Source organism: Mastomys coucha, unplaced genomic scaffold (assembly GCF_008632895.1).
Source record: "Mastomys coucha isolate ucsf_1 unplaced genomic scaffold, UCSF_Mcou_1 pScaffold3, whole genome shotgun sequence".
In the NCBI taxonomy this organism is placed as follows: Eukaryota; Metazoa; Chordata; class Mammalia; order Rodentia; family Muridae; genus Mastomys; species Mastomys coucha.
This window is the reverse complement of record NW_022196909.1, coordinates 1,262,619-1,270,823: the sequence shown is the minus strand read 5'-3', so window position 1 is coordinate 1,270,823 and position 8,205 is coordinate 1,262,619. Positions and strand designations below refer to the sequence as shown.

Genomic DNA, 8,205 nt, shown 5'->3' with positions numbered 1-8,205 from the left:
AATGCAACCTTCATAGAGTCCATTTTGAGTGAGATTATATAGCATCTCTCTGTCTGTGCCTGTTTTATTTCACCTAATATCATAGTCTCTATTTCCTTATAAAATTTCCACAAATGACATTATTCAATTTGATTTAATGGCTGAATTGCATTCCATTATATCCCAATTTCTTTCTTCATTTATCAGTTGGTGGATTCTGGAAGTGTCTCCATCTCTTAGCTGTGGAGTATAGTGTTATAATAAAAATGGAACCATTGACCATTTGTTATCCTTTGTTTATTATCCAGTAGATAATAGTAGGGTCATCCATTTACCATTGACTTTTGAGTTTTAATTTGTATTACTCATATACAGTGATTTGCCCATTTTATGCTTTGTTTGTGATAGAATTCTTGATAATGATAATAAAGCTGGCAAAGTTCTGTCAACTAATTATCATGTTGTTCTCATAATGTTTGTGATAATAATGTTCTAAACAAACTCTAAGTTTATATACCAGTCATTTAAAACATATTACATATAATTATATAGATTACACTTAATTGTGATGCTTTTCATTTATATAACCATATTTATTTTAATATATATTTTTATTAGATGTTTTTTATTTATAATATCTCCTTTCCCAGGTTCCCCTTCAAAAAAATAAAATAAAATAAAAATAAAAATAAAACAAATCCCTGTTCCTTCCCCCCTCCCCCTCCTCACCCTCCCCTCCTGCTTCCTGGCCCTGGCATTCCACTACACTGGGACATAGAACCTTCACAGGGCCAAGGGCCTCTCCTCCCATTGATGACCAGCTTGGCCATCCTCTGCTATACATATGCTGCTAGAGCCATGAGTCCCACCATGGGTACTCTATGGTTGGAGTTTTAATCCCTGGAAGCTCTGAGAGTACTAGTTAGCTCATATTGTTGTTGGTCCTAAGGGGCTGCAAACCTTTCAGCTCCTTGGATCCTTTCTCTAGCTCCTTCATTGGGGACCCTGTACTCAGTCCAATGGATGGCTGTGAGCCTCTACTTCTGTATTAGTCAGGTACTGTCAGAGCCTCTCAGGAGATAGCTATATCATGCTCCTGTCAGCCAGTACTTGCTGGCATCCACAATAGTGTCTATATTTGATGACTGAATATGGGAAGGATTTCCAGGTGGAGCAGTCTCTGAATTGTCCTTCCTTTAGTCTCTGCTACATAGTTTGTCTCTGCAACTTCTTCCATGGGTATTTTGTTCCCCCTTTTAAGAAGGAATGAAGTTTCCACACTTTGGTCTTCCTTCTTCTTGAGTTTCTTGTGGTTTGTGGATTGTACTTCATGTATTCCAATCTTCTGGGCTAATATCAATTTATCAGAGAATGTGTCCCATGTGTGTTCTTTTGTGATTTGGTTACCTCACTCAAGGTGATATTCTCTAGATCCATCCATTTCCCCAAGAATTTCATAAATTCATTGTTTTTAATAACTGAGTAGTACTCCATTGTGTCGATGTACCACAATTTCTGTATCCATTCCTCTGTTGAAGGACATCTGGGTTGTTTACAGTTTCTGGCTATTATAAATAAGGCTGCTATGAACATAGTGGAGCATGTGTCCTTATTACATGTTTGAGCATCTTCAGGGTACATGCCCAAGAGTGATATAAATGGGTTCTCTGGTAGTACTATGTCCAATTTCTGGAGGAACTGCAAAACTGATTTCCAGAGTGGTTGTAACAGCTTGCAGTCCCACCAGCAATGAAGGAGTGTTCCTCTTTCTCCACAACCATGCCAGCATCTGCTATCACCTGAGTTTTTGATCTTAGCCATTCTGACTGATGTAAGGTGGAATCTCAGGGTTGTTTTGATTTTCATTTTCCTGATGACTAAGGATATTGAACATTTCTTTAGGTGCTTCTCAGCCATTCATCAGTTGAGAATTCTTTGATTAGTTCTGTACTCCATTTTTAATAGGGTTATTTGGTTCTCTGGAGTCTAACTTCTTGAATTCTTTGTATATATTGGATATTAGCCCTCTATCAGACATAGGACTGGTAAAGATCCTTTTTTCCCAATTTGTTGGTTGCCATTTTGTCCTATTGACAGTGTCCTTCGCCTTACAGAAGCTTTCAATTTCATGAGGTCCCATTTGTCAATTCTTGATCTTAGAGCATAAGCTATTGGTGTTCTGTTCAGGAAATTTTTCCCTGTGCCTATATGCTTGAGCCTCTTCCCCACTTTCTTTTCTGTTAGTTTCAGTATATCTGGTTTTATGTGGAGGTCCTTGATCCCTTTTGGACTTGAGCTTTGTACAAGGAGATAGGAATGGATCAATTTGCATTCTACATGCTAACCACCAGTTGAGCCAGTACCATCTGTTGAAAATGCTGGTTTTTTTCCACTGGATGGTTTTAGCTTCTTTGTCAAAGATCAAGTGGCCATAAGTTTGTTGGTTCATTTCTGGGTCTTCAATTCTATTCCATTGATCTACCTACCTGTCACTGTACCAATACCATGCAGATTTTAATCACAGTTGCTCTGTAGTACAGCTTAAGGTCCGGGATGGTGATTTCCACCAGGGGTTCCTTTATTGTTGAGAATAGTTTTGGTTATCCTGGGTTTTTTGTTATTCCAGATGAATTTGCAAATTGCTCTTTCTATGTCTGTGAAGAATTGAGTTGGAATTTTGATGGGGATTGCATTCAATCTGTAGATTGCTTTAGGCAAGATGGCCATTTATATTATATGAATCCTGCCAATTCATAAGCATGGGAGATTTTTCCATCTTCTGAGATCTTCAATTTCCTTCCTCAGAGACTTGAAGTATTTTTCAAACAAATCTTTTACTTGCTTAGTTAGAGTCACACCAAGGTATTTTATATTATTATGAATTTACATGTCATCCTTGCACAGGGACCATGCTAATCTTCTCTGTATCTTTCCAATTTTAGTATATGTGCTGTCAAATCAAGCACTATTTTAATATATTTTCTACCTACATAAGAAGTGTAGATGACTCTATTCCACTAAGGTTGTGTAAGTACACTTTATGATGTCTCCTGGACGGCGAAGTAGTCTATGGGCATATTTATCAAGATATAGTCTAATTATTCAGTGATGTATGACTATATGTTTCACTGTTCATATTACATCATCTATTTTAAATTATATCTAGAAAAGTTTTACTACTTGTCACAAAATAGTTGCCTATGCTTTCTCTGAGTTCTTACTGAGACATCATTTTTCCGTAGTTACATCTCTGACCCATTTAAAAATTGTATCTTCATGCAATAAAAGATAATAGTTTGTATATATTTCTTTCTCCCAAATAACTCTGTGGTAATCCAGTGGTTCAAAGAATAACTTATTTTCTATGTCAAATTTGTTTTAAGTTATGAAACTTATATGATATGTCTCTTAAATATAATTTTTATATTAGTCTATATTCATTTACTATATTAGGCATGAAAACCTTATGACATTCAAATATTTAATAAATATTTTTGTGTTTTACTTACATATATTTATCTTTAATTTCCATAGAATATTAAACAAAATATCTTTTGTTCAAGTTATACAAATATGGATTCCTGATATATTTTGATCATACAAAATGTATTTGTCAAGTTGGAGAAAATTAACATTGTGGATACTGACTGTTTTCAAGATGGTAGGTTTTTCACATTTATTCAATCTGAAATTTTCAGCTTTTTTTCAGTCAGTAAGTTTGCAGTATTGCTTGTGGTTATTTTTTTCTATGAAAATATTCTTTCAGTTTAATTCTGAATGAAAATTGTCTATAGATAAGAGTTTATTAATCTTTTAATATAAAAGGAAAATCTAATTCATCAGACTGGCTTTATTGAAGTATAGTGAATAAAGTAGAGAAAGTAAAAAAAAAACTAAGGAAGAAAGTTTAAGCACTTGAATCAGATAATTAAAAAGTACCAGTAAATGTTAAAAATCATTTGTTAGTATTTCCTTCACCAGTCTGCAATGATGTTTGTTGAGGCCAACTGATAAATAGTGCTAAAAGAACTGAGGTTCCTATAGCACAAAGAAGAGAGTCCCTGTCATTACTGAAGGTTGTGTTTCAGAAGGTAACTTCCCAGGTAATTGTGAAGGACACTCCTGGGATGTAACGGGAAAAAGCTGGAGGAGAATCTATATATCCCAGGAGCTTCAGTTACAAATTTTTCAAAATAGATGCTGGAAAGTAATGAAATTTAGATGCTAAAGGAAAATTAATTCTATCAAAAGTTTAATCAAACTGAGAGAAGTGCTAAGGTCATTTTATTTAGAGTTATTATGTTGTCTGTGTTATCATAGCATAACATATTTCAGAGTATTATCTTAATATATGAAATCATCTACCATCTGCTGTTTGATTCAACTTTTACACAATGTTTTTTAAAGTTTGACTTAGTTTTATTTTAATATTTTATAGAATGTTTTTTAACGAACTTGAACCTAAATGATTCCTTCTCAGATGAACTGGTACATTCCCGTTGTCTCTCCTTACTAGGAATCCATTTCAAAATTGCTCAGGAGATACTCTGCATTTGCACAGAGATGCAGAAATCTTGCAAATGACGATGCTTTGCTTCAGTAGTTATGCCTCTTTCTATTCTTGTGTACTAATTTCATAGTTATTTCTTATTAATGCCCTTTACTAATCTATGTTATGCTTTCTGTTAGTCATTTTAAAATGTTTTCTACATTTTAAAATTAGGTAATTTATTTACATATTTTAAATGTTATTTATATAAGTATTCAGTACTGTGAATTTTACAGTTTTATCTGCATCCATAAATTCAAAGTTCTCATTGTGCAAGGACAAAGACAGAGCAGAAACAGAAGGACGGGTGAAGCATTGACTGGCCTATATTGAGACACATGCCATGAGCAAGAACAAAGCTTTCATCCTATTAATGATACTCTTTTATGCTTGCAGACAGAAGGCTATCACAATGGTGCTCTGAGAGGCTACAACCATCAGCCAATGAAAACTCATTCAAAGACCCACAACCAAACAGATGGAGCTCAGGGAGTTTTATGGAAGAGTTGAGGGAAAGATTGATGTCAGGAGCCATTTTTGCCTGCTTCTATGAAAGTCTGCCTGTCAAGCAAAGTCAAGGCAGGTCAGTGTCTGCTGACATAGCTCCTGGCCTGCTGACACATGGAAGGATAAACTCAAGGCAAGGAGCTGAATTAATCTTGTTGAAGGAACAGCGAGGCCTCTGGATGGGAGTAGATATCTAATGTCCATTGTTTCTGCTAGCTTGTGACTTTATTTGTCATAATACTGTAAAGTATACAAAGGTTATGAGAAATACATTCAGGACTGGCATGGCATAGACCTCCCAATTTCTAACTTTTGCCTCTGAGTTTTCTTTCTGTCTTTCCTATAATCATCCTCACTTCCACATCAGAGGACAGTTTGACTTCACACTGGCTGGACCAGTGCAGATTGAAAGACTTGAAGAGAATAAGGACTCTATAGGAAGACTAACAGAGTCAACTAACCCAGATCCTTGGGAGCTCCCAGAAAGTGATCCACCAACAAAAAAAGTTAACAAGGGCTGATGACCTAGGCCCTCTGCACATATGTATCACAAGTTCATTTTGGTCTTCATGGCGGTTTCCCAACAACTGGAGTTGGGGTAGACCCTGATTCTGTAGTCTGCCTGTAGATCCCATTCCTCTAACTGAGTTGCCTTGTCTGGCATCAGTGGGAGAGGACGTACCTAGTCCTGCAGTGACTTGATAAACCAGAAGGTGGGGATACCCAGAGGGTCCTCTTGTCAGAGAATAAAGGAAGAGGTTAATGGAGGTAAGTTCTGTTTGAGAGGTACTGGGAGTAGATAGGGTGCTGATATTGGGATATAAATTGACTCCATAAATAAATTAATAAGAAAAAAATGCTAGAAACTAAAATTCACTTGTGACCTGATGATAATTAATGCCAAGTCAGTATTAATCATATGGAAAGTTATTCAAGTTGGTGCTTTCTTAACATGGATGTGGTTTTATTTTTTAATTTTTAGTTGGGTTTTTATTTTGTCCTAACAACGAAACTCCACTTGCACTCATAAGTCCAGCTACACTACTGAAGAGCAGGCACATAGCATTAACTAGTTTTGATGCATTAGTTAGTGTATTTCCCAATCCATGTGCACCAGCAATGTGGAGTGTTCCCCTTGCTTCACATCTTCACCAGCATGTGCTTGAGGTTTTGATTTTAGCCATTTCAGAAGGTATAAGATGGAATCTCAGAATTGTTTTCATAATCTCTGAAATTATAGAAAAGAAGTTTGAATATTATAGAAATGACAAGACTTTAAATACACATGGAACTTTAGTCTTTGGAAGAAGTAGTGGTTTGACTGGCCTAATGGCAAACTTAGTTTTCAGAAACAGTTTCAAGGTTAAATATGAAGCTTTGAAGACCTATGCTTCCTTGACTACACTTCCATGTTTGGCTACTATTGTTACTTACAAGCTCTTTGTAACTGATGCTTTGCAACCAGGTAACATAAGCAAGGAAAACTGTATTCTGAGAAGTGTCTGGTTGGTGTAGCATGTGGTGTTTCATATCCCAGTGCTTTGGCTTTTTATAAAAAGGGACGTTCAGCAGTTAAGTATCAGACTGTTCCGCTGCCACCAAAGGGAAGAGTTATGCTCCATTGGTTACTCCTTTGTCAAACTGGGATGAAAGCAATGGCCATTCCTCTGTTCTTTCAGATATTACTGGAGTGTTTAATGGCTTAAATCATTACCGTGTATGTGAAAAAACATATGCAAAACCTGTGCCTGAAAGAATCACTGGAGGCCAGTTCAGTGGAATGAACTTCTTTAATACGGACTTGGCCACTGGCCTAAGAGTGAAAAGTAACTTTTGCCTAGTATATAGATAATTATGAATGTTATAAATGTTAAACAAAAAAAAAAGATGACTAAGGGTGTTGACTATTTCCTTAATATTTCTTGATCATTAGAGATTCCTCTGTTGAGAATTTTCTATTTAGCTGTCTATCACATTTTTAATTAGGTCCTTTGGTTTGATGGTGTCTAATTTTTTCAGTTCTTTATATATTTTGAAAAAAGTATATATACATATAGAGTTTTATGAAGCCCCATTTATTGCTGATCTTTGTGCCTGAGGGATGGGTGTTCCGACCAGGAACTTTCTGCTGGGTCAGTATGTTCAAGACAGTTCCCTACTTCCTCCTCTATTAGATTTAGTGAAACCTGTTGAGAAAAGGAATTAAGGAAAAACGACCCTTTACAATAGCCTCAAATAATATATAATATCTTGGTCTAATTCTATCCAAGCCAGTGAATGACCTATACAACAAGAACTTCAAGTCTCTGAAGAAAGAAATTAAAGGAGTTAACAGAAAATGGAAAGTCTCCCATACACATAGTTCAGTAGGATAAATATAGTAACAGTGCCCATCTTATCAAAAACAATCCACAGATTCAATTTAAATCTCTTCAAAATTCCTAAACAATTGTTTACAGACCATGAAAGTGCAATTCTCAGCTTGATATGGAAAAACAAAAAAATCCTAAGATAACTGAAACAATGTTGTACAATAAAAGGACTTCTGGTGGTATCACCATCCCAGAGTTCAAGCTATACTACAGAGCATTAGTAATCGAAATCTTATGCTATTGACATAAGAACACACAGCTTGACTGATGGAATTGAATCGAAGACCTAGAAATTAACCTGTATACCTATGGATACTTGGTATTTGACAAAGAAACCAAAATCATAGAATGGAAAAAATCATCTTCAACAAATGGTGCTGGTTCAACTGGATATCTGCATAAAGAAGATTGCAAATAGACTCATGTATCACCCTGCACAAAGCTCAAGTCCAAGTGGATCTATTCATATGATATGTATGTATATACATTGTATGTATGTATGTTCCTGAATATATAGGCTCAAACTATCCTGTAACTCTCTCTCTCTCTGTCTCTCTCTCTCTGTGACTGTCTGTCTTAATCATCATATGTATTTTTCATTTTTAGAGGGTGATTACTTTCTATTAAGGATAATTTGCAGTTTTGTGCAATTTTATTTTAATAAAAATATTATGACCTAAATAACTAATATTTAGATATATTATAATATTATAATATTTCCCATCATATCTAACCTACTTTTATGAATTTTTTTTTTTTAATTTAGGCAGTTTCTCTTGGAGACGAGGCTATCAACCT

General features: G+C 35.4%; 1 non-coding gene and 1 pseudogene across 1 annotated transcript; one reads left to right on the top strand and one right to left on the bottom strand.

Annotated features, from left to right (window-relative positions):
* Window positions 1-2,838: 2,838 nt before the first annotated feature.
* On the bottom strand, window positions 2,839-2,945 carry LOC116075631. The gene has a single exon (XR_004112661.1). It is a non-coding gene; the product is annotated as a U6 spliceosomal RNA (small nuclear RNA).
* A 2,104-nt stretch (window positions 2,946-5,049) lies between these two features.
* On the top strand, window positions 5,050-6,887 carry LOC116075391 (annotated as a pseudogene).
* Window positions 6,888-8,205: the final 1,318 nt, after the last annotated feature.